The sequence below is a fragment of the Hyla sarda genome, chromosome 1 (assembly GCF_029499605.1).
Source record: "Hyla sarda isolate aHylSar1 chromosome 1, aHylSar1.hap1, whole genome shotgun sequence".
Taxonomy (NCBI): domain Eukaryota; kingdom Metazoa; phylum Chordata; class Amphibia; order Anura; family Hylidae; genus Hyla; species Hyla sarda.
This window is the reverse complement of record NC_079189.1, coordinates 564712609-564738691: the sequence shown is the minus strand read 5'-3', so window position 1 is coordinate 564738691 and position 26083 is coordinate 564712609.

The following is a 26083-nucleotide window of genomic DNA, read 5'->3' as shown; positions in this document are numbered from 1 at the left end:
GCACAGACAAAGGCAATATTCCTAAAAATGACTCAAAGCCATATTTTTGGGGCTTTGGCTGAAAACATGGGCAAAAGTAAATAGTTTTAAAAGAAGGGACAAAAAACTGCCCAAATCCAAAAAGAAGGATCAGAGAAATGCCTGAAATTTCCACTTTCATGGCATCATAGCCTAATTGTTCTTATAAACAAAGTGGATCCTTGATCCATGAGGTGCTGTCTTAATACTCCCCTCATTCTACACTTAAAGGGGTTCTCCGCTCCTAGACATCTTATCCCCTATGCAAAGGATAGGGGATAGGATGTCTGATTGTGGGGGGTTCGGCCATTGGGACCACAGCGAATGACCGATTGGGGATAAGATGTCTAGGGGCGGAATACCCTTTAACCCCACTAAACCCCATCAAAACAATAAATACCTTCCTAGTAGGATCCTCAGCCTCAGGCTACATTTCCAAAGATAATCATTAATGATCTATTCACACGTACAGTATTCTATGCAGATTTCACGCACAGATTTGATGCACAGCATTTTCTGCTGCAGATTTCAATGTAAACTGAACACAGCTTGAAATCCGCTTGAAATCAAATCTACGCAGAATACTATACGTGTGAATAGACTCTAAAGGAGAACTGTACGGAACATTTTTCCATTACCCCTGTGCCTGGGCTGCAAAAACTTAAAAATCAAACATTAACTCACCTTCCAATGTTCCCTGTCCTGGTTCTCTGGTGCTGTTCTTCTTCCTGCTTCCAGGAGACAGTGAGTCATACTGCGCTCAGCATATTGCCTGCTGAAGTGATGTCCCGTCTTGGCCAGCAATAGGCTGAGCGCACTGTCATTTAAGGAGCCTGGGCCCCGCATTCTACCTGCTGCCTGGGCTCGTTACAGGACACTGCGCTCAGCTTATCACCGGCCAATGCGGGACAGCGCTACAGCCGGCGATATGCTGAGCACAGTATGACTCACCATCCCCAGGAAGCAGGAAGAAGACCAGCACCAGAGGACAGCGACACAGATATCAGCGCAAGGGTGGAACATCGGAAGGTAAGTTAAAGTTGTTTTTTCTTTTTTGTTTTTGCAGCCCAGGCACAGAGGTAATGGAAAACATTTCAGCACAGTTCTCCTTTAATAATGGTGATTACAGTGATCACTTTAAGACCAATACACACTTATCAATATATATTGCTAGGGAAATGGGGAATAAAACTAGAGGTCATCACCTGGACGGCCATTCAGGATGTGACAAGCCCGAGGTTGAGTTAAAAATATCAGGTTGAGTTGAAGAAAACCAGTAGAAGAGGAACCAGTGATCAAAACCAGGAGGTTTCAGGTGACAAGGAGTAAAACAGCCAACATCCTGTGGAAAAAGGTTATAGTCAGGCTCAAAATATGAAAAAAAGCTACTGAGAGAAAATACTTTTATTAACAGGCAGAGGTTAAAAGCTAAATCTTTAGTTTTAAAACAACTCAGTGACACTATAAGTGCTATACATGTCCCATGTCAATGACAGGGACACAAAGAGGGGATAGGGAGATGTAAGTGAGAGTGACTAATATGTATAGTGACCAATTCAGACTGCTTTACCATGTAAAATAAAAACTAAGGGATCTGAATATTTATGTCAACGCAATATTTTTTTTCATAAATTAATAAAGATTTCCAACATTTTGTAACTATCATTTTAGGGTACCACAATGTATAATAAACTACCGTATATACTCGAGTATAAGCCGACCCGAGTATAAGCCGAGACCCCTAATTTCAACCCAAAATCCCAGGAAAAGTTATTGACTCGAGTATAAGCCTAGGGTGGGAAATACCTCATCCCCCCCTGTCATCATCCAGACCCGTCATTAACATCCTCATCATCATCATCCCCTTGTCATCATCCCACACATCCCCCCTTCATCATCCCCTTATCATCCCACACATCCCCCTTCATCATCCCCTTATCATCCCGCACATCCCCCCTTCATCATCCCCTTATCATCCCACACATCCCCCCTTCATCATCCCCTTATCATCCCACACATCCCCCCTTCATCATCCCCTTGTAATCATCCCACACATCCCCCCTTCATCATCCCCTTGTAATCATCCCACACCCCCCCCTTCATCATCCCCACCCCCCTTCATCATCCCCACACCCCCCCCCTTCATCATCCTCTTCTCATCATTCGCCCTCAGTGGTCTTCAACCTGCGGACCTCCAGAGGTTTCAAAACTACAACTCCCAGCAAGCCCGGGCAGCCATCGGCTGTCCGGGCTTGCTGGGAGTTGTAGTTTTGAAACCTCCGGAGGTCCGCAGGTTGAAGACCACTGCGGCCTTCAACTTCATCCAGCCCCCTCTCACCCCCTTTAGTTCTGAGTACTCACCTCCGCTCGGCGCTGGTCCGGTCCTGCAGGGCTGTCCGGTGAGGAGGTGGTCCGGTGAGGAGGTGGTCCGGGCTGCTATCTTCACTAGGGGCGCCTCTTCTCTGCGCTTCCGGCCCGGAATAGAGCCGTTGCCTTGACAATGACGCAAAATTACGTTGGCAATGAACGCACCTCTGCGTCGTTGTCACGGCAACGTGACTATTCTGAGGCCGGGCCCGAAGCGCTTAGAAGAGGCCTCCCCGGTGAAGATAGCAGCCCGGAACCACTATCCCACCGGACCACCTCCTCACCGGACAGTCCTGCAGGACCGGACCAGCGCCGAGCGGAGGCGAGTACTCAGAACTAAAGGGGGTGAGAGGGGGCTGGATGATGTTGAAGGCCGCAGTGGTCTTCAACCTGCGGACCTCCGGAGGTTTCAAAACTACAACTCCCAGCAAGCCCGGACAGCCGATGGCTGCCCGGGCTTGCTGGGAGTTGTAGTTTTGAAACCTCTGGAGGTCCGCAGGTTGAAGACCACTGCGGGTGGGGGAGTTCACTCGAGTATAAGCCGAGGGGGGTGTTTTCAGCACGAAAAATCGTGCTGAAAAACTCGGCTTATACTCGAGTATATACGGTAGTTATAGAAATGTATATTTCATCTACTGGAGCTACATTCGGACGCACAAAGCTACCTGGTCGCAGCTGGGAGCTCACTTTGCCGTCTCTCTGTGACTGCTGGCAGCACATCAGAAGCGTTAAATGCGCAAAGCACTGTTTGTGACCCTACCCTATGTAAGTTCCTACAGTGCAAATTTGGGGAGAATGAGAATATACATTGTGTTGTTTGTAGAGGTTAAAGGGGTACTCCGGTGGATTATTTAATTTTTTTTTCAAATCAACTGGTGCAAAAAAGTCAAAGAGATTTGTAAATTACTTTAATTTAAAAATCTTAATCCTTATCAGTTGCTGTATGCTCCAGAGGAAGTTGTATAATTATTTTCTGCCTGACCACAGTGCTCTCTCCTGACACCTCTGTCCATGTCAGAAACTGTCCAGAATAGGAGCAAATTCCACTTGGCAAACCTCTCCTACTCTGGACAGTTCCGGACAGCAGAGAGCACTGTGGTCAGGAAGAAAATAATTACTCAACTTCCTGTGGAGCATAAAGCAGCTGATAAGTACTGGAAGAATTAAGATTTTTAAATAGAAGTAATATACAAATCTGTTTAATTTTTTGGCATCAGTTGATTAAAAAAAAAAAATAATAATAATTGTTTTCCACCGGAGTATCCCTAGAATTCAGATCTAGGAGCCATTTAGTATGTAAAGATTAAGCAATATACCTGTGACTTTCCACATTAACAGCTCTTAGACCTGATTGCTTTAACCTCTACATACCACACAGTTTATACTCTAACTCTCCTTCATCTTGTACTGTTGGTTATATTTACCGTTTTTTAGCTACAGGCATTTTTAGATCTCATCCAGTATATTAGTATATTGATAAAACACACAAGCGGGAGCCAAGCCACAGCCCCAACATGGAATGAAAAATGGAAGTCCAGCACAGGTATTCATAAGAAGCTCATCCTTTATTTCTCATATTAAAATACATAATTCCACTGAAAAGACATGATTGACATTTTGAGCCTCAACAGGCCTTAGCCATTGGCCAAACAAAAAAAAAAAAAATTACATGTTCTAAAAGACTATTTGTGAAAACAACTGTGGTATCCCAGTACCGCATCTTATATGATACCTATGTATGTGTGGGTCCCCATAGCCAGAGTCCCTAGGAAGTAGGGATCCCTGTTGTGTAGCCTACCCCTTGTTGCCTCTATTCCAACTAATAGCCTAGTAATTTATGTAAGGGTGATGTAAATACAGTAATATATGTAAATAAATGGTTAATTACCGGTTTCATAGCGTTGCAGGACCTGCGGGTCACGTATTCTGCTTACGGACCTTTGGAGGCCCTGTGACGTAAGCAATCCCATTACTCTGTGTAATGGTGAATGACATATGTTCTGACCAATCGGATTCACCCCGCCCCCTGCCCATATAAGGGAGCGGCGGCCATGTTTTCTCTCTCTTGTTCCTGGGCTGTCAAACGAGAAGGATCTGCGCAGCAACTATCACAGTGAGTTAGGCCCGAGCCTTGCGGCAAAGGCTGAGTAATTCAGAATAGAGAGTGTATCAATCCCCAGACACTCTGTAGCATCACCGGACCTAATATAACCCCTAAATCCAGACGGATCTGCAAATATCTACCCTAAATTCAGAGACTTTCTAAATAACTCAAGGTCCGCAACAACAGTCACTGAGTGATATAAGGACTGTTTGTATGAGACTGTTACTGTGCCTTGGATGTAACGCAAGCACTTAAATAAAGTTGTTCAAGTTCAATCTCCTTGTGGACCTTCAGTCATTTCATGCACCTATCGTTACTGGGAAGGGCGGCAAAAGGCCGAAGCATTACCTCAGCACATCAGCCCTCAGCCTGGCATCACAAACTATAGGGTTAACATTAACCCCTCATATACCGATACCATACCACCACTACCATACACCCCCCAAGGGCTACCACACAACCCATCATGATGTTCAGAGTGTTTCCTGTGTCTAAATTAAACTCACATAAGAAAGACCTATTATACCCTTTGTGAGTTAGTAGATTGTTGTATGGCAACAGTCCACCAATCTGAAATATTATCATTCAAAAACCTACAACAGGTGGCAGTAAGGGGGCCATTAACCTATAGGATGCATCTATAGAATATCGGCTAAGTGTCTGATCGTGCAGAGAGGGACTATGACCCGAGACCTCTAGCGATCTCCTGTATGTGGCTCGGCTCTTACCTCTGAATGCTCATCCGACGCTTCTCACCAGCTCGTTCTGGCCCCCACCTTTGGAGATGCGCTTTTGCTAAAAAGAAGCGATGGCCTGCACAGCCAATCACCAGTGGAGATGGGGGTCCCATCTCGTACAGTGATCGGCTGAGTGGGATGTCACTTCTGTTCAGCACCAGTGCATCTCCAAAGGTGGGGGCCAGAGCAAGCTGGGGAGAAGCATCATACGAGCATTCAAAGGTGAGAGCCGGGCCACGTACAGGAGATTGCTAAGGGATGCCAGGGGTCCGACCTCCCCACGATCAGACACTTATCCCCATTCTTTGCATAGGGGACACTTTTTTTTTATAAAGTCCCTTTAACCTCTTTAACCTCACATGACTCATGGTCATAGGTGGTTATTCACAATGGACTCACAATGGACACTATGGTTTCTGCCACAGTTTCCTCTTTAAAACTTAGATATATTGAGATATAAAGTTAAAATAATACATCTTGTTCTGCTAGGCTGTATAGTCCTAAAACAATAAAACACAATGTCTGCAATAAAACCAAAAACTTATATCTCCCAACTGAGGAGAAGAGAAAGTAGCAGTCACATGCGTAAGAGTTGACATGTTTATCTTTCAGGGTGATTTATGTAATCTGTTCCCTAACACTATATTAGCAATATCACAGACTGTTAAATAGAGATAAGTCCTGGAATTACAGCTGACTGAAAGCATAAACTCTGTAATTTCTCTATGTATGTACTGTGTGGCTTATCAAAGTATTATGCTAGAAAAATAGTTGAATTTGTGTTATCAAGGCCTCGTGTCATGTAGAGAATATGTATCGGTATCTCATTCCCTTGTGCTTTGTGTGAAGGATTCTATCGCTTCGGCCTCTATCTTTCCCTATCTTTCTGAAATATTCTCCTAAATAGGACAAATGATTTTCAAGCTGAACATTTTTTATCCAAGGGATTCAAGAGACTGGAAGTATGTGTGTGTGCACTGATCAGCCATAACAATAAAATCACCTGCCTTATATTATGAAGGGCCGCCTCATTCTGTCAAAACAGATTTGACCCATAAAGGCATAGACTCCGCCAGACCTCTGCAGATCCTGTAAGTCCTGTAAGGTGTGCTGTGTGTCCTTCTTGGGTCGGATTCATTTTTACAGCACATTCCGCAAATGATCGATTGGACTGAGATCTGGGGCATTTAATTTTTTATTTTTTTTTGTACAATATGATAAGTTCACCATACTGTGGTGGGATGGTGACCTAATCACACTATTTAGCTAAACAGTATGCTAAGAACCTCTATTCATGTATTGTAATGCTAGAAGTGTGCTGCTGGCCCAATATTTAGAGTTCTAATTTACAACAAGCCCCATAGACAGGCAAAAGGACTTTGTAGGGGACCCACTGACATCTATGGGAGATTTTTCTAGGCATGCTGTGTGACCTATTCGGAGGTCTTTGTGCAGGGACGGGGGGGGGGGGGGTGTTAATGTCACCTTTTGTAAATAGAGAATCCTCTGTTATCTGTAAATGGGTGTCCCCTTTCATTGTAAACCTATCTGGGATTATAGCTGGGAGATTGCTGAAGTTTTCTCCAAAGAACAGGAAGTGTCACATTATTATAATGCTTAGCAGAGCCAGAATGAAAACTGCAAGATTTCTAAGAATTTCAGGACTATTTTATAGTGTAGACAGTAAATTTTATAGTGTAGACAGTCCTAAGCTGTGGGGAAGAAAAGGAGAGAAGACCACTGCGATCAGAGAAGACGTCTTCTGTGAGTCCCTAGATATAACTATAATCACTTATATGGTATACGAATCTTGTGAATATCTAGTATCCACTTCTATATGGTCCTGTATATAATCACTTACAGTGGTCCCTCAAATTACAATATTAATTGGTTCCAGGACGACCATTTTATGTTGAAACCATTGTATGTTGAGACCATAACTCTATGGAAACCTGGTAATTGGTTCTGAAGCCACCAAAATGTCATCCAAAAATAGGAAAATGTGAGGATTAAAGAAAATAAGTAGATAACTAATACAAATAAAGCAAGTCCTCCCATATAACAGTAAGAAAGAGCTCCTGGGAGCTGTAATCACTGTCTATGTAGAGGACAGGGGCTTCTTCAGGGTCCTGTACAGTACTAGCGTTGGGCGCGAATATTCGCATTTCATATTTTTATCGCAAATTTGGGAATATTGTAAATATATTCGCTATATATTTGAAATGACGAATATTCACTTTTTTTCCGCATATTCGCATATGCGAATGTTTGTATATGCACATATTCGCATATGTGAATATTCACATATTCCTTCCTACAACATCCCTAACAACCAATAGTAAAGTTGCCCACCCCCTCACTGTTTTCTTCCTCAAATACGCGAATATGCGGATATTCACATTTGCGAATATGTGAATATAACGAATACGCAAAATTCGTGAATATAGGACGAATATTCATCTATATATTCGCGAAATATTGCGAATTCAAATATGGCCAATGCCGCTCATCACTATACAGTACACACAGTGTCCCAAAAAAAGTAACATGGAGCTGCCCTCACCTGGAGCAGCTATCCCCGCCATAGGTAAAGAGTAGTACAGAACATGGAGTACCTCCATGTACTGTAGGGGGCACTACCAGACAGCCACTCAGTGCATGCACTTTATCAGTGAAATGTCCATTCTGATTGGTTAGTTCTTCCGGGTATTGACATGTTTCGCAGATGTGGACTGTCCGTAGCATTGTATGTTGAGTCTGGTTTAACCCCTTAAGGACCCAGGACGTACTAGAACGTCCTGGCACCCTGGGCTTTAAGGACCCAGGACGTACTAGTACGTCCTGGTGTTTCTCCGGTCTCTGCCGCGCCCCGGGCAGAGATCGGAAGCGGATGCCTGCTGAAATGCTTCAGCAGGCATCCAGGGCAAACGCCGAGGGGGGCCATGTAGGCCCCCCATGTCGGCGATCGCCGCAAATCGCAAGGGAAATCGCCCTTGCGATCTGCGGCGAAACCGGGCTGATCGGGTCTCTGGGACCCGACCGCCCGGTAATTTCGCATGATCCCGGCTGTCACAGACAGCCAGGACCATGCTAACGTATAGGAGCGAGGTGGCAAACCTGCCACCTCCTCCTATACCCTGCGATCTGTCGGTTAACTAACCGACCAATCGCAGGAGGGGGGGCGGTTACTTCCTCCCGTCCTGCCCGGCCCCTTGAAGTCCGGAGAGGACGGGAGGAAGACCGGAGGACGCGGCGGGGGACGGGGGAGTGCTGGGGACCGGCCCCGGTACTTACCTCGTCCCTGAAGACCCGGATCCCGGCGAGGAAGAAGGCGGCGGCGGCGACAGGTGAGTTCCTCTTCAGCCGCGGTCGGGCCCTTTACAGCAATGCACGTCGCCGTAAAGCGACGTGCATTGCTGTAATGGGACCCTGTAAACTACAACTCCCAGCATGCCCAGACAGCCCTTGGCGTCTGGGCATGCTGGGAGTTGCAGTTTTGCAACATCTGGAGGTCCACAGTTTGGAGACCACTGTGCCCTTCCAGATGTTGCAAAACTACACATCCTCAGCATGCCCTTACTGTCCAGGCATGCTGGGAGTTGTAGTTCTGTAACATCTGGCCCTTCAGATGTTGCAGAACTACAACTCCCAGCATGCCTGGACAGTTTTGGCATACTGGGAGTTGTAGTTTTGCAACATCTGGAGGGCTGCAGCTTGGACACCACTACACAGTGGTCCCCAAACTGTTCTCCTCCAGCTGTTACGTAACCACTACTCCCAATATGCCCTTCGGCTGCCTGGGCATGCTGGGAGTTGTGGTTTTGCAACAACTGGAGGCACACTGGTTGGGAAACATTGTCTGTTTCCTAACTCAGTGTTTCCCAACCCGTGTGCCTCCAGCTGTTGCAAAACTATAACTGCCAGCATGCACTGATAGACTGTGCATGCTGGGAGTTGTAGTTTTGCACCAGCTGGAGGTCCCCCCCCCCTGTGAATGTACAGGGTACATTCACATGGGCAGGGGCTTACAGTGAGTATCAGGCTGCAAGTTTGCGATGCAGCAAATTTTGCGCGGCAGCTCAAACTCGTAGCGGGAAACTCGCTGTAACCCCCCGCCCGCGTGACTGTCTCCTAAAAACACTACACTACACTAACACAAAATAAAATAAAAAGTAAAAAACACTACATATACACATACCCCTACACAGCCCCCTCCCCTCCCCAATAAAAATGAAAAACGTCTGGTACGCCACTGTTTCCAAAATGGAGCCTCCAGCTGTTGCAAAACAACAACTCCCAGTATTGCCGGACAGCCGTTGACTGTCCAAGCATGCTGGGAGTTTTGCAACAGCTGGAGGCACCCTGTTTGGGAATCACTGGCGTAGAATACCCCTATGTCCACCCCTATGCAAATCCCTAATTCAGGCCTCAAATGCGCATGGCGCTCTCACTTCGGAGCCCTGTCGTATTTCAAGGAAACAGTTTAGGGTCACATATGGGGTATCGCCGTACTCGGGAGAAATTGCCTAACAAATTTTGGGGGGCTTTTTCTCCTTTCACCCCTTATGAAAAGGGGAAGTTGGGGTCTACACCAGCATGTTGGTGTAAAAAAAAAATATTTTTTACACTAACATGCTGGTGTTGCTTTTCATTTTCACAAGAGGTAAAGGGGAAAAAAGCCCCCCAAAATTTGTAATGCAATTTCTCCCGAGTACGGAGATACCCCATATGTGGGCGCAAAGTGCTCTGGGGGCGCACAACAAGGCTCAGAAGGGAGAGTGCGCCATGTACATTTGAGGTGATTTGCACAGGGGTGGCTGATTGTTACAGCGGTTTTGACAAACGCAAAAAAGAAAAAAAAAACACATGTGACCCCATTTCGGAAACTACACTCCTCACGGAATGTAATGAGGGGTGCAGTGAGAATTTACACCCCACAGGTGTCTGACAGATCTTTGGAACAATGGGCTGTGCAAATAAAAAATGTTGTACAGCCCACTGTTCCAAAGATCTGACAGACACCAGTGGGGGGTAAATGCTCACTGTACCCCTTGTTACATTCCTCAAGGGGTCTAGTTTCCAAAATGGTATGCCATGTGGGGGTTATTTTGCTGTCCTGGCACCATAGGGGCTTCCTAAATGCGACATGCCCCCGAGCAAAATTTGCTCTCAAAAACCCAAATATGACTCCTTCTCTTCTGAGCATTGTAGTTCGCCCGTAATGCACTTCATGCCAACTTATGGGGTACCTCCATACTCGGAAGAGATGGGGTTACAAATTTTGGGGGGTATTTTCTGCTATTAACCCTTGCAAAAATGTGAAATTTGGGGGGAAACACACATTTTAGTGAAAATTTATTTTTATTTTTTTACATATGCAAAAGTCGTGAAACACCTGTGGGGTATTAAGGCTCACTTAATTCCTTGTTACGTTCCTCATGGGGTCTAGTTTCCAAAATGGTATGGCATGTGTTTTTTTTTTTGCTGTTCTGGCACCATAGGGGCTTCCTAAATGCAACATGCCCCCCAAAAACCATTTCTGAAAAACGTACTCTCCAAAATCCCCTTGTCGCTCCTTCCCTTCTGAGCCCTCTACTGCGCCCGCCGAACACTTTACATAGACATATGAGGTATGTGCTTACTCGAGAGAAATTGGGCTACAAATACAAGTATAAATTTTCTCCTTTTACCCCTTGTAAAAATTCAAAAATTGGGTCTACAAGAAAACGCAAGTGTAAAAAATGAAGATTGTGAATTTTCTCCTTCACTTTGCTGCTATTCCTGTGAAACACCTAAAGGGTTAAAACGCTGACTGAATGTCATTTTGAATACTTTGGGGGGTGCGGTTTTTATAATGGGGTCATTTGTGGGGTATTTCTAATATGAAGACCCTTCAAATCCACTTCAAACCTGAACTGGTCCCTGAAAAATAGTGAGTTTGAAAATTTTGTGAAAAATTGGAAAATTGCTGCTGAACTTTGAAGCCCTCAGGTGTCTTCCAAAAGTAAAAACTCATCAATTTTATGATGCAAACATAAAGTGGACATATTGTATTTGTGAATAAAATAAAATAAATATTTGGAATATCCATTTTCCTTACAAGCAGAGAGCTTCAAAGTTAGAAAAATGCTAAATTTTCAAATTTTTCATCAAATTTTGAGATTTTTCACCAAGAAAGGATGCAAGTTACCACAAAATTTTACCACTATGTTAAAGTAGAATATGTCACGAAAAAACAATCTCGGAATCAGATTGATAAGTAAAAGCATTCCAGAGTTATTAATGTTTAAAGTGACAGTGGTCAGATGTTCAAAAAATGGCCGGGTCCTAAGGTGTAAAATGGCTGGGTCCTTAAGGGGTTAAAGTTACAATGGTCCAGAAAAGACCACTGTATGTTGAAAATATTGTATTTTGAGTCCATTGTAAGTGTAAGGATCACAGTATATGGTATACAAATCTTGTGTACATCTGGTATCCACCTCTATATGGTCCTTTATATAATTACTTACATGGTATACAGATCCTGTGCACAGCTGTTATCTACCTCTATATGGGCACTGTATAGGGGAATACCAGTCTGTGTACAGTGGTTTAGTATTAGTTTGTGTATAGTGGATTTTACCCAGTATGGTGGTATTATCCAGTCTCTGTGCGGTGGTATAATTTGTTCCATGTATACTGTTATTATGGTAACATTGGCCCCAGTACTCTGGATTTGGTCAGTAACAGTATGGTAGTAATATGTATGGTAGTAATATTCCTGCTTATATACTGGTATTATGGGTAAGATTAGTCTCAGTATACAGGATTTGGTCAATAACAGTATGATGGTAATATGTTGGATGATAATATTTCTCCTTGTATACTGGTATTATTGGTAATATTAGTCTCAGTATACAGGATTTGGTCAGTATCAGAATGATGGTAATATGTATGGTTATAATATTTCAATTTGTATACTGGCAATATTTTAAAGGGAAAACTATCTTAACTATATTAACATTTTACTTACCGTATATACTCGAGTATAAGCCGACCAGAGTATAAGCCGAGGCCCCTAATTTCAACCCAAAATCCCAGGAAAAGTTATTGACTCGAGTAAAAGCCTAGGGTGGGAAATACATCATCCCCCCTGTCATCATCCAGACCCTCGTCATTAAAATCCTCATCATCATCACCGCCTGTCATCATCCAGATCCTCATCATCATCACCTGTCATCATCCCCTTGTCATCATCCCACACCCCCCCCTTCATCATCCGCTTGTCATCATCCCCACCCCCCTTCATCATCCCCTTGTAATCATCCCACACACCCCCTTCATCATCCCCTTGTCATCATCCCCACCCCCCTTCATCATCCTCTTGTCATCATCCCACACCCCCTTCATCATGCTCTTATCATCCGCCCTCAGTGGTCTTCAACCTGCGGACCTCCAGAGGTTTCAAAACTACAACTCCCAGCAAGCCCGGGCAGCCATCGGCTGCGGCCACTGCGGCCTTCGACATCATCCAGCCCCCTCTCACCCCCCTTTAGTTCTGTACAGTACTCGCCTCCGCTCGGCGCTGGTCCGGTGCTGCAGGACTGTCCGGTGAGGAGGTCGTCTGGTGGGATAGTGGTTCCGGGCTGCTATCTTCACCGGGGGGCGCCTCTTCTCCGCGCTTCGGGCCCAGAATAGAGGCGTTGCCTTGACGATGATGCAGAAGTACGTTGGTAATGAACGTACCTCTGTGTCGTTGTCAAGGCAATGTGACTATTCTGGGGCCGGGCCCGAAGCGCTTAGAAGAGGCCTCCCCGGTGAAGATAGCAGCCCGGAACCACTATCCCACTGGACGACCTCCTCACCGGACAGTCCTGCAGCACCGGACCAGCGCCGAGCGGAGGCGAGTACAGAACTAAAGGGGGTGAGAGGGGGCTGGATGATGTCGAAGGCCGCAGTGGCCGATGGCTGCCCGGGCTTGCTGGGAGTTGTAGTTTTGAAACCTCTGGAGGTCCGCAGGTTGAAGACCACTGTGGGTGGAGAGTTCACTCGAGTATAAGCCGAGGGGGGTGTTTTCAGCACGAAAAATCGTGCTGAAAATCTCGGCTTATACTCGAGTATATACGGTACTCTAAGACATATAATGCTGCAAGTTATTACGGTACTCTCCCTAGGACATATGCATGTAGGTTACTATTTCCCTAGGACATATGATGCTGCAGGTTATTACTCCTCTTAGGACAAATTATGCTGCAGGTTATTACTCACCATAGTATATATGATGCTGCAGATTATTACTTCCCCTAGAATATATGACAGTATTAAAAATCATAGTATTAAGAATACACTAGTAAACAGCACAGGGGTGTGGAAATTTAATAAAAAACTACTTGTCCACGGAACTAAAACGGAGCAAAATCTATTTGTCCCTCATGACGATCCACTTGTCCAGACCAATTTTCGCTTTTACACTCCATTTTCTACGCCATTTACCTTGTGGTTGAGCTAACATGTTGTTTTGATACTTTAGGCCGATCTAATTACAGCAATACCAGATATGTATAGTTTCCATCATGTTTTACTAATAAAAAAAAAACTCTGAACTTTTTAGAATTTTTTTTAATTGCCATTTTTTGACCCCTGTACCTTTTTTTTTTCAGGGACATTATAAAAATTGCAATTCTGTGGTTTGATAATTTTTTTTAACATTTACGTCATTTACCGTATGGGCTACATAATGTTATATTTTAATAGTTCTTACAATTTACGCACACAGCGATACTAAATATGTTTATTTTTATTATGCTCACATGTTTTTATATAGGAAAAGGGGGTGATTTGAACTTATAACATGGAAGGTGTTAATGTATGTCTTTTAAACTTTTATGAAAACTTTGTTTTTTTCTTACACTTTATTAGACTTTTAGGTGGAATCACTAGATTCCTCATACAGATCAATAGAGTTCTATTGAACTCCATTGACCTGTGTGCCCTGCGATCCATTGATAGAGCCTACTCCAGTCAGGCTCTATCAATGACAGAGCCACAGACACCAGGGAAGCTGAGGTAAGCCCTCTGGCTATCTCTATAATTAATCTCCCCCCCCCCCCCCGATCGCGCTGCGGGGGGATCCACCCCGCCAGCCCACTAGGGTGCATTCAAATGTCCCTTAAGACGCCGCTGTCAGCTTTGACAGCGGCGATCTACAGGTTTAATAGCCAGCCACAGGCGATCGCAGCATGCTGGCTATTAGTGGTGGCCCCCGGCTACCGAGAACAGCCGGGGGCTGAAGAGTACGGAGCGGGCAGGAGTCGGGAGCCCCCTCCATACAGACTGCTGAGTACTGCCGCACTCGTCAGGACTGAGGGACGAAAAAATTCACCTGCGTGGCGCCCGAATTCACCTGCATGGCACCCAGATTTGCATGACCCGGGCGTCGGGAGATAGGAATTCCGCATCCCTGCAGCAGCATTTTGGAAGCACCTATTGAATATAGCCAACTGCAATGCAACATAGCCGCAATGCAACCGTATTATGTGTTTTTCTCCTTTTAGACATTCCTCAATAAGAGGGGCTCTATGGCTTTCCTCCAATGGCCATCCTACAAGTATAAGACAACCAGAAGGAACCACAATGCAACACAGTTCCAACACAACAGCAGAGGTATCACTGGATTCAACATCCTATGATATTATGGATTTGATGGTTGTTCTATGCCTGTACATGTGTCCGTTAGTGATGAGCGACAGGGGCCATATTTGAATTTGCGATATTTCATGAATCTATGGCCGAATATTTGTCCTATGTTCGCGAAATTCGCAAATTCACTATGTTCGTTTACTTTTTTTTTCATGCAAAAATTCGTAATGAAATTTGCAAAGTCTGCATGCGCAATTATATCTTTCACCTAAAAGAAGGGAGGGGTCAGTGTCTAGTTTGGAAGTGCCGATATTCGCATAAATTCACATAGAAAATTGCATAAAAAAACAAAAAACGAATATTCGTCATTACGAATATATATATGTATATATATATATATATATATATATATATATATATATCACTATTCTAAATATTTGCGAAATCGCGAAGTGACAATTTTCGCGGTAAAAATTCACATTTTGAATATTAGGGCTCAACACTAATGTCCGTGTGAATAGCAATACATTATACCATACACAGTAGGTTTCGCAATGATACCTGTCACAGCCTCAAACACAGTTTAATCTGTAATTACTATACACATGAGCCGCAGACAGAAAACTCTGATTTGTTTTACAAAGAAGGGAAATGTAGCAGCCACTGTTCTTATTTCCCAGGTTTCAATGCCCCGGTAATTTATTTTATTTTGTTTACAATACATTGCGGCCTCCCGAGTCCTCACAATACTGAATGGTAAGTGAAGACAGCTACATGCGCTCCCCACTGGCTCCGTGCCTCTCAGATCTGCCCTGCGGTACTTAACAGTGACAGCATAAAGGATTTGTGTACCGACAAACCTGTAGATTGGGGAGATTTGCAGCACACAACCCTTTCTTTATGTATTTATTTTATTTGACTTTTATACAATTAATACAATCAAATGAGAAAAACCTTTCTCTGATATGTTTGGTAGAAATATGTATATACATATGGAAATTATTTGTAATCACAGTCTTATCAAACCACATCAATAAGAAAACATGTAAAAATAGAAGCTCTGTCAGCACGTCAGGTATCGGAGCGACGCTGGATCGGTCCCACCAGAGGGAGTGGTGCTGAGAGCCGTCATCAATCCATGCAGAACATATGCATGTCTGACTCACCGCATCCGACACTATACATGCAGGTCAGAGCGATTCTATACTTCACTGATAATCTTTGAAATATTTTTTTTTATTGAATTTTCAAAGAAAGAAAGAAAGAAAGAAAGAAAAAATAGAAATAAGTCTTCTATGTTACATACACATGTGACAAAAATGATTGTTTTCCAACTCCTGAATTCTGGTTGTAGTAAAGATTAAATCAATAAATCTACTAGTATTAGCTGGAATTTTTTTTATAATCCACTAATATGGTTAGATATCTAGATAAAAAGTTTGATAGAATATTCTTTCATGAATGTATGTCTAATGTAACATTTTGACAAACTTAAAGGGGTATTCAAGGAAAACTGGCTCCAGAAAGTTAAACAGATTTGTAAATTACTTCTATTAAAAAATCTCAATCCTTCCAATAATTATAGGCTGCTCAAGTTGAGTTGTTCTTTTCTATCTAGCAACAGTGCTCTCTGCTGACATCTCTGCTTGTCTCGGAAACTGCACAGAGTAGAAGAGGTTTGCTATGGGGATTTGCTTCTACTCTGGACAGTTCCTGAGACAGGTGTCATCAGTAAAAACTTAGACAGACAAGAACAACTGAACTTCAGCAGCTCATAAGTACTGAAAAGATTAATATTTTACAAGTAATTTACAAATCTCATGAGATCCGTGAAGAGAAATGAAAATATCGGCACTCACCAGTGTGGCTGCAGGGTCTTCTTTATTGAGACATACTTACATGCGGGGTACAGAAGAGAGGGGAGTGGGGGGAAAAGTGGTGGCGACCGAGCTCTAGTTTTGCACACTTGGTGTGCTTCGTCCGGCCATGACCCATACTACCTATGACTGCCTTATATACAAGTGAACCTAGTGCTTCACCTATCACGCACCTGAACATCTCTCACATGATCAGGTGACGTGGTAGGGGGGAGGTGTGTTAAAAGCAAAGATAGTTAGAAGCATGCTGAGAGTTCCGTTTTGTCGTTTAACCCTATGTTGCCTGTGGCATTAGTTTTAATGATCCATAGTGTCTCCACTCGTAATAATTTTGATTCTATTCGTTCATACTTGTTACATGACACTTTTGCTAAGCCTACAAAGCGTAGTACATCAGGGTTATTGTTATGGGCTTCTCTCACGTGGACCTGCAGACGGGACGCTCCAGCGCGTATGGTATAAAAATGTTCCCTAATACGCATCTGGAGCTGGCGTTTCGTCTGGCCTATGTAGAAGAAGCCACAGGGACATGTTATAGCATAGACAACATTTTTCGTGCGACAGGTAATTAACTCTTTAATAGTATGAAAGACTGCTCCTAGCCTTACGTGTTTAGTTTCCCAGCAATATCTGCATTGGTTGCAGTTTTTACACTGGTGGGTACCTTTAGGTGTGATGTCACTAAGCCAGGTTTCTTTTTTCGCTGATGTAATGCTACTCTTAGATTTATTTTTTAATTTGTCTTCTATGGTGAGGTCCTTTCTGTATGTTATACATGGTTTGTTTTCTGCTCTTTTTTTCAAATCCTCATCGGCTTCCAATAGAAACCAGTTTCTACGTATAGCTCGCTCTATCACTGGATTCATAGGAGTGTTTTGGAATACAAAGGTAAATCTTTCTTTTAGATTTTCCAATTTATTAAGTGGATTTTTATTTTTAAGTAGATCTTCCCTATTAGTTATCTCTGCTTTTTTTCTACCATAATTTATTACATCATCAGGATAGTTGCGTTTTTTTTAACCTTGTTGCTAACTCATTAGCCTGTATTACATAAGTATCATTTTTACTGTTATTTCTTTTTAGGCGAATAAATTGTCCATATGGAATGTTCTTTTTTGTCATAAATCTGTGGGAGCTATAAAAATGTAGCAGTGTGTTTTTAGCTACTGTTTTCCTGTAATTTTCAGTAACTATACAGTTCCCTTCAATAAGGAGTTTTAGATCCAGAAACTCTAAAGTCTTGCCTAAATTGTTATTGGTGAAATGCATATTTTCGCTATTGTTATTCAAGTATGTTGTAAACTCATTAAATAAAGCTTGCGTCCCGGTCCATATTAGGATGATATCGTCAACATAGCGATAATACATTTTTATGAAAGGGAGATATGGATTAGTGGTACTGTATATAAACCGATTTTCAAAACTACTCAAAAATAAATTTGCATAGGCACAGGAGACCGGTGTCCCCATAGGGGTGCCGGTCTTCTGTTTGTACCATTGTTCGCCATGCATGAAGGTGTTATTGTGAAGTACAAAATCAAGGCCCTCTGTCACGAATTCAATCATATTCTCAGAAACATTAGCTTGTGTGAGAGACTCTTTCACTGCCTGTATACCCGCCTCATGGGGGATACGGGTATACAGGCTAGTGAAATCTATCGAACATAGACTACTCCCTCCTTCTACATGAACTTCTTTTAGAATTTGAAGAAGATGTTTAGTGTCCTTTACATGTGACAATATAGATGTTTGTAATGGGGTAAGAACCCAGTCTAAGTATTGAGACAAAAAATCAGTCGCTGAGCCGATCCCGGCTACTATTGGCCTGCCTGGGGGTCGGCTCAGCGATTTGTGGACTTTTGGCAAGTGGTACCATCGTGCTGGTTTTGCAATATCAGGTAATAATTTTTCAGCATTTTTTTCTGATATGACCTTTCTAGTAACATATTTATGCAAGAATGACTTCAGATTATTGAGAATCTTGGGGGTTGGGTCGGCCGACAAGGGGGTGTATGTCTCAGTGTCAGCCAGCTGTCTGACAGCTTCCTCCATATACTCTGATGTATATTGCACTACGACACTCCCCCCCTTGTCGGCACGAATTACAGTAATATCCTCCCTTTTTTCTAATTGTTTTAGTGCCTGTAGTTCTTGACTGGAGAGATTCATGGTAGGATTCGGGTATATCATAGCTTTTACGTCTCTTGTGACGGCTTTGACAAAGGAGTCTATTCTACTGCCTTGTGTAACTGGTGGATTAAATTTCGATTTTTTCCCTTTATTGAAAAAACTACTCTCCTTACCAGGGTTGTCAGTAGACTTCCTATCATGCTCGAATCCTGTAGCTAACATAGCTATGCATTCTCTGTCTGTATCATCAGTATCGGGAGGGAAGAACCCTAGGGGACCTATACATATACGATTGTCACTCTCACATATCTGCTGACTAGATATAGGTTTATTTGAGAAAAATTTATGTAAACTGATTTCTCGAGTGGCCCTTGCTAGGTCTATTTCGAAGGTAGTCTCATTGAAACATTCTGAAAGTCCATAATTAAGTCCTTTCGTGAGGAGGGATATAGTGGCTGAGTCCAATGGGTCGGTGGTAAGATTTATAACGTTGGAATTTAGGTTTTGTTCCTCCATGTTGCAGTCCTCTTCTTCTTTGGTTCTTGCATTGATGGGTCTTGGTCGGTTTTTCTTTGCCTTTTGTCTTCCTCTTCTAATTCTTTTTCTTTCTCTAAAGGGATGGCTTAATTTTTATTAGTATATGTTTGTTCAGATTGTAGTGGCGTTTCCTTATGCGTTTTTTTCTCCGTTGTGCTATGGTGGCTTGTGGTTGGATTGTTATAATATTTATCTGTTTTGGGTTTGTAGTTTCTGGCTTTTTTATTTTCAGGTTTATTCGCAGGATTTTTGTTCTGCCAGATAAATTCCTGATTCTTATCATAGTCCCTTTTATCTCTGACAAATTTATCGCGCTTCTTAATTTTCAAATCTTCCTGTAGTGGTAGCAATCTATCTTTTAATTTCTCTAAGAATAGGTTGGTTTGATCGGGTGATGATCTTTTGATGTATTCCAATTTTGCTTCCTGTAGATGTTCTGTGATTTTTTCGTGCTCTATGTGATTACGTGTGAGGACTATATGCAGCAGCTTCATAGCGTGTTCGTGATGAGCTTGGATCCATGTTTGAGTAAAAATAGCATCATCCTGGAAAATTGCCGGTTGCTTATACATACGTAAGCCTCTAGGAGCTCTGTCACATTGCTCATATGATTGTAATGAATGAATTGTCCAGAAGGATGCAATTTCCTTCTCTGATAATGTAGTAATACGATGTTCAAGGGTCTTCAGACTGATAACTTCTACTTCTTCCTTGAGATTGCAGTCAAGGAAATATCCCCCCACATCCTCTCTTCCTGTGAGTATCTCTGCGTCTAATTGCTCCAACATAGCCTGCTCATCTATTTCCATGATTTCCAGGTGTGTCACACTCTTGCTGACTGGCAAGTCTGCTGTGCGCGCTCTGCACTGTTAGAGATCTAGATAGGTAGCAATTCACATAGGAGGTAGTGCGGCACTGCGTGAGTGTGCTGGATTAGGAATGGCAGGTGGGAGTTGGTGTAGCTGTAATGCCTCAGGTGGTGCTCAGATAATATAAGCAAAGTTCATGATATCCGTGAAGAGAAATTAAAATATCGGCACTGACCAGTGTGGCTGCAGGGTCTTCTTTATTGAGATACACTCACATGCGGGTTACAGAAGAGAAGGGAGTGGGGGGACAAGTGGTGGCGACCGAGCTCTAGTTTCGCACACTTGGTGTGCTTCGTCCGGCCATGACCCATACTGCCTATGACTGCCTTATATACAAGTGAACCTAGTGCTTCACCTATCACGCACCTGAACATCTATCACATGATCAGGTGACGTGGTAGGGGGGAGGTGTGTTAAAAGCAAAAATAGTTAGAAGCATGCTGAGAGTTCCGTTTTGTCATTTAATCCTATGTTGCCTGTGGCATTAGTTTTAATGATCCATAGTGTCTCCACTCGTAATAATTTTGATTCTATTCGTTCATACTTATTACATGACACTTTTTCTAAGCCTACAAAGCGTAGTACATCAGGGTTATTGTTATGGGCTTCTCTCACGTGGGCCTGCAGACGGGACGCTCCTGGCTTTCCAGCGCGTATGGTATAAAATGTTCCCTAATACGCATCTGGAGCTGGCGTTTCATCTGGCCTATGTAGAAGAAGCAACAGGGACATGTTATAGCATAGACAACATTTTTCGTGCGACAGGTAATTAACTCTTTAATAGTATGAAAGACTGCTCCTAGCCTTACGTGTTTAGTTTCCCAGCAATATCTGCATTGGTTGCAGTTTTTACACTGGTAGGTACCTTTAGGTGTAATGTCACTAAGCCAGGTTTCTTTTTTCGCTGATGTAATGCTACTCTTAGATTTATTTCTTAATTTGTCTCCTATGGTGAGGTCCTTTCTGTATGTTATACATGGTTTGTTTTCTGCTCTTTTTTTCAAATCCTCATCGGCTTCCAATAGAAACCAGTTTCTACGTATAGCTCGCTCTATCACTGGATTCATAGGAGTGTTTTGGAATACAAAGGTAAATCTTTCTTTTAGATTTTCCAATTTATTAAGTGGATTTTTATTTTTAAGTAGATCTTCCCTATTAGTTATCTCTGCTTTTTTTCTACCATAATTTATTACATCATCAGGATAGTTGCGTTTTTTTTACCTTGTTGCTAACTCATTAGCCTGTATTACATAAGTATCATTTTTACTGTTATTTCTTTTTAGGCGAATAAATTGCCCATATGGAATGTTCTTTTTTGTCATAAATCTGTGGGAGCTATTAAAATGTAGCAGTGTGTTTTTAGCTACTGTTTTCCTGTAATTTTCAGTAACTATACAGTTCCCTTCAATAAGGAGTTTTAGATCCAGAAACTCTAAAGTCTTGCCTCCATAGTTATTGGTGAAATGCGTATTTTCGCTATTGTTATTCAAGTATGTTGTAAACTCATTAAATAAAGCTTGCGTCCCGGTCCATATTAGGATGATATCGTCAACATAGCGATAATACATTTTTATGAAAGGGAGATATAGATTAGTGGTACTGTATATAAACCGATTTTCAAAACTACTCAAAAATAAATTTGCATAGGCACAGGAGACCGGTGTCCTCATAGGGGTGCCGGTCTTCTGTTTGTACCATTGTTCGCCATGCATGAAGGTGTTATTGTGAAGTACAAAATCAAGGCCCTCTGTCACAAATTCAATCATATTCTCGGAAACATTAGCTTGTGTGAGAGACTCTTTCACTGCCTGTATACCCGCCTCATGGGGGATACGGGTATACAGGCTAGTGAAATCTATCGAACATAGACTACTCCCTCCTTCTACATGAACTTCTTTTAGAATTTGAAGAAGATGCTTAGTGTCCTTTACATGTGACAATATAGATGTTTGTAATGGGGTAAGAACCCAGTCTAAGTATTGAGACAAAAACTCAGTCGCTGAACTCGGAACTCTCAGCATGCTTCTAACTATCTTTGCTTTTAACACACCTCCCCCCTACCACGTCACCTGATCATGTGAGAGATGTTCAGGTGCGTGATAGGTGAAACACTAGGTTCACTTGTATATAAGGCAGTCATAGGCAGTATGGGTCATGGCTGGACGAAGCACACCAAGTGTGCGAAACTAGAGCTCGGTCGCCACCACTTGTCCCCCCACTCCCCTCTCTTCTGTACCCCGCATGTGAGTATGTCTCAATAAAGAAGACCCTGCAGCCACACTGGTGAGTGCCGATATTTTCATTTCTCTTCATGGATATCATGAGCTTTGCTTATATTATCTGAGCACCACCTGAGGCATTACAGCTACACCAACTCCCACCTGCCATTCCTAATCCAGCACACTCACGCAGTGTCGCACTACCTCCTATGTGAATAATTTACAAATCTGTTTAACTTTCTGGAGCCAGTTGATACATATAAAAAAGTTTTTTTCTGGATAACCATGCTAAAAAGTCAAAGACATAATACATTAGTGAAAAGAGATTTGAAACGTCAATGATGCATTACGAGAAAAAAATGGCCCTAATTTTCTAAAAGCATTTTTCATTTTTGCATCTGTATATTTTCCCCTTCTATTAGGTGACATAGGCCGCTGCCTAAGGCCTTGCGCTGATTGGGGCCTCACTCAGGCCCCCACCCTCGCAGACTCTTAGGTTCAGTACCAATCTACCATCAGGTAATAACTGTTCCTGTACTGTGCGCTCCTGTACATCGCACAGAAGGAGCCCTGAAGAACTGTGGCCACCATGCTCTGGCTACTTGGCTCTGCTCCTTTCACTGGATGAGCGGCTGCAGGAGCAAGGAGCAAGAAGAACTGGTGCAGTAGAAGGCCTCAGTGTAACGTAACTAGGAGGGTGGATGGGGGCACATAGTAACACTGCTCACAATGGGGGAGATTTATCAAAACCTGTGCAGAGGAAAAGTTGCCCAGTTGCCCATAGCAACCAATCAGCTCGCTTCTTTCATTTTTAACAAGGCCTCTGCAAAATGAAATAAGCAATCTGATTGGTTGCACAGGTTTTGCTAAATCTCCCCCATTGTCAGTGCTTTCTGGCTGTCTGGTAAAGCGCACACACTATAGGAATCACAGCATTACTTCTCTGCACATGCTCCACTAAGTACCATCCTGCTGTGGGTCCTGAAGGTGGGGGAGGATCCTCAGAGCAGGCATCCGGCAGCCATGAAAAGTGAGAGAACATGACTCAGCAACAATTCTGAGGTCAGAGGTCTTGACTCCCGACCTCCAGCACTGTTGTCTAGGATAGAGGGAGAAGCCATGTGAGGATCCTGTATATATCACTGAAAGTTAGGGTATGTGCTGTTGTCTATAGTTAGTGGGGGGAATTCATCAACATCAGTGTATGGTAGAGCTTTTTTTTTACGCCTTTCTGCTGCGTGTATTTGTCATTTAGCGGCGCAAAACTTGCTAAACTTGCTCACGGGTCTTTGTGAATCATGTGCGGTAATAGAATCCAGCCCATCTCAGCTCTTGAAAAAAATATAAGGCAGACTTGTACGTGTGCTCGGAGCTGGTGTATATTTGCGCAAAAAAATGACACTTGCGTTCTTTTTGTGCGCCAAAAAAAAAAGACCCAGTTAGAAAATTCATGTCTACAGGCAAAACGGCTCTACGGTACACCTGAACGGTGACATCTTTAGAAAAAGTTCCACCAAAAAAGATGCACAAAAAGAATGCAGGAAATATCCTTGCGCAAGATTTTGCGCAAGAAAATACACCTAAATTACTCTATATAGATTGATGAATCTGTGTGTGTGTATATTTGTGTATGTGTGTGTATATCTATACTGTATATGTGGATGTGTGAGTCTTTGAGTGTGTATGTACAGTGATCCCTCAACATACAATGGTAATTCTTTCAATGAACCATTGTTACTTGAATCCATCGTATGTTGAGAGATCCGTGCAATAGTAATATAGAATGCTATACTCACGTGTGTCCATCGCTCCGGCCCGTCACCACTGCCCTGGATTGTCGCTCCCCATTGCCGTCATCACGTCCCCGGGTTGTCCCTGCCGCTCCGGACCAATGCCGCTGCCCGGGATCGTCGCTCTTCATCGCCATCATCACACGCCACTCCTATTGGATGACTGGACGGCGCGCACGGCGACGTGATGACGATGAAGGAGAGCGACGGCCATGCAGCGGAGCATGAAGAGGATGGTCCGGAATGTCGGGGACAGGTGAGTGACACTCACTTGAGCACACAGGGCACATTAAACGGTTATCCGGCAGCAGCTGAAGCAGTCTGAGCTGCCGGATAGCCATTTATGTGATGGCCCCGACATATAAAAACATCGTATGTTAAAATGATCGTATGCCGGGGCCATTGTAGATTGGGGGATCACTGTATTTGTCATTTGGGCATCCATGGTACTATAATTGCCAGGCTGGGTTTACACTTGCATTGAGGGCCTCCATCACTGCATACAGAGCTATTTTATCTAGTAAAATGTTAGGCACCTAGCCAGAAACCTGCAGAGCCTGTGTAGACCTGGGGTCACCATTGTATGGACCAGTGTTTTCCAACCGAGGTGCCTCAAATTGTTGCAAAACCACAGCTTGCTGTCTGGGAATGCTGGGAGTTGTAGTTTTGCAACAGCTGCAGTCACCCTGCTTGGGAAACACTAATATAGGATCTGCATGTGGGATATTGGTCTGTATATAGTACTTTTATTCAGCATCAGTGTGTTAGTATTTTCCTGTCACTATATGGTGGTAATTGTAGTGGTCATAGTGGCCCAGATTTATCAAACTGTGTGAGAGAAAAAAATCGAGTGGATAATTTCCCCCAGCAACCAATCACAGCTCAGCTAACAAGCTCTGGTAAAGTGAAAGCTGAGCTGTGATTGGTCGTTATAGAAAAATCACTCTATTTGGGCCATCACTTGTTTAGTGGTGGTTAGAGATGAGTGAACTTATAGTAAATTTGATTCGTCACAAACTTATCGGCTCGGCAGTTGATGACTTTTCCTGCATAAATTAGTTCAGCTTTCAGGTGCTCCGGTGGGCTGGAAAAGGTGGATACAGTCCTAGGAAAGAGTCTCGTAGGACTGTATCCACCTTGTGTATAGTTGTTGTTATTTTTTACTGTAGTAGTAACATGTCTTTTTGATATGGAGGTATTGATTTATGCTAGTAAACCCTAATCCTTGAGAAAATCCCCTTTCATCCTACCTTGGGAGAGGCGATACATACACTATCACTGCTGTCTTACTTTCACCTGCTGGGAGGACTGGGGAAAATGTGCAATTGCGATTATGGAGGTAAATATTGCGATTTCGATATGCATTTGCAATATTATAAGCAGATAGTGAAATCCCTGTATTTCATGTCCAATATCATTATTTCATATAGCCAAACCCCCCAAATTTCATGTTCATTGACTAAACATTAAATGGAGGGGATTGGATATGAAATGGGGAGAATTTAGCTTAAAGGGGTACTCCGCTGCTCAGCGTTTGGAACAAACTGTTCTGAACGCTGGAGCCGGTGTGAGGTGTTTTTTTGCGCCCCCGTAGATCCATGCGTCGGCTCCTCCCCCAGCTCTCCGAACATTTCCGAAGCTAGAACTGGGGGAGGGCAGAGCAAGGGGAGGGAGGAGGTTCACGCCCCCTCCCTCATCTCCCCTCCCTGAGCTCGGCTGGACGCAGATCTCTATGGCACGCCCCCTCCCTGAGGACATAGATCTCCATGGCACGCCCCCTCCCTGAGGACATAGATCTCCACGGCAGGTCCCTCCCT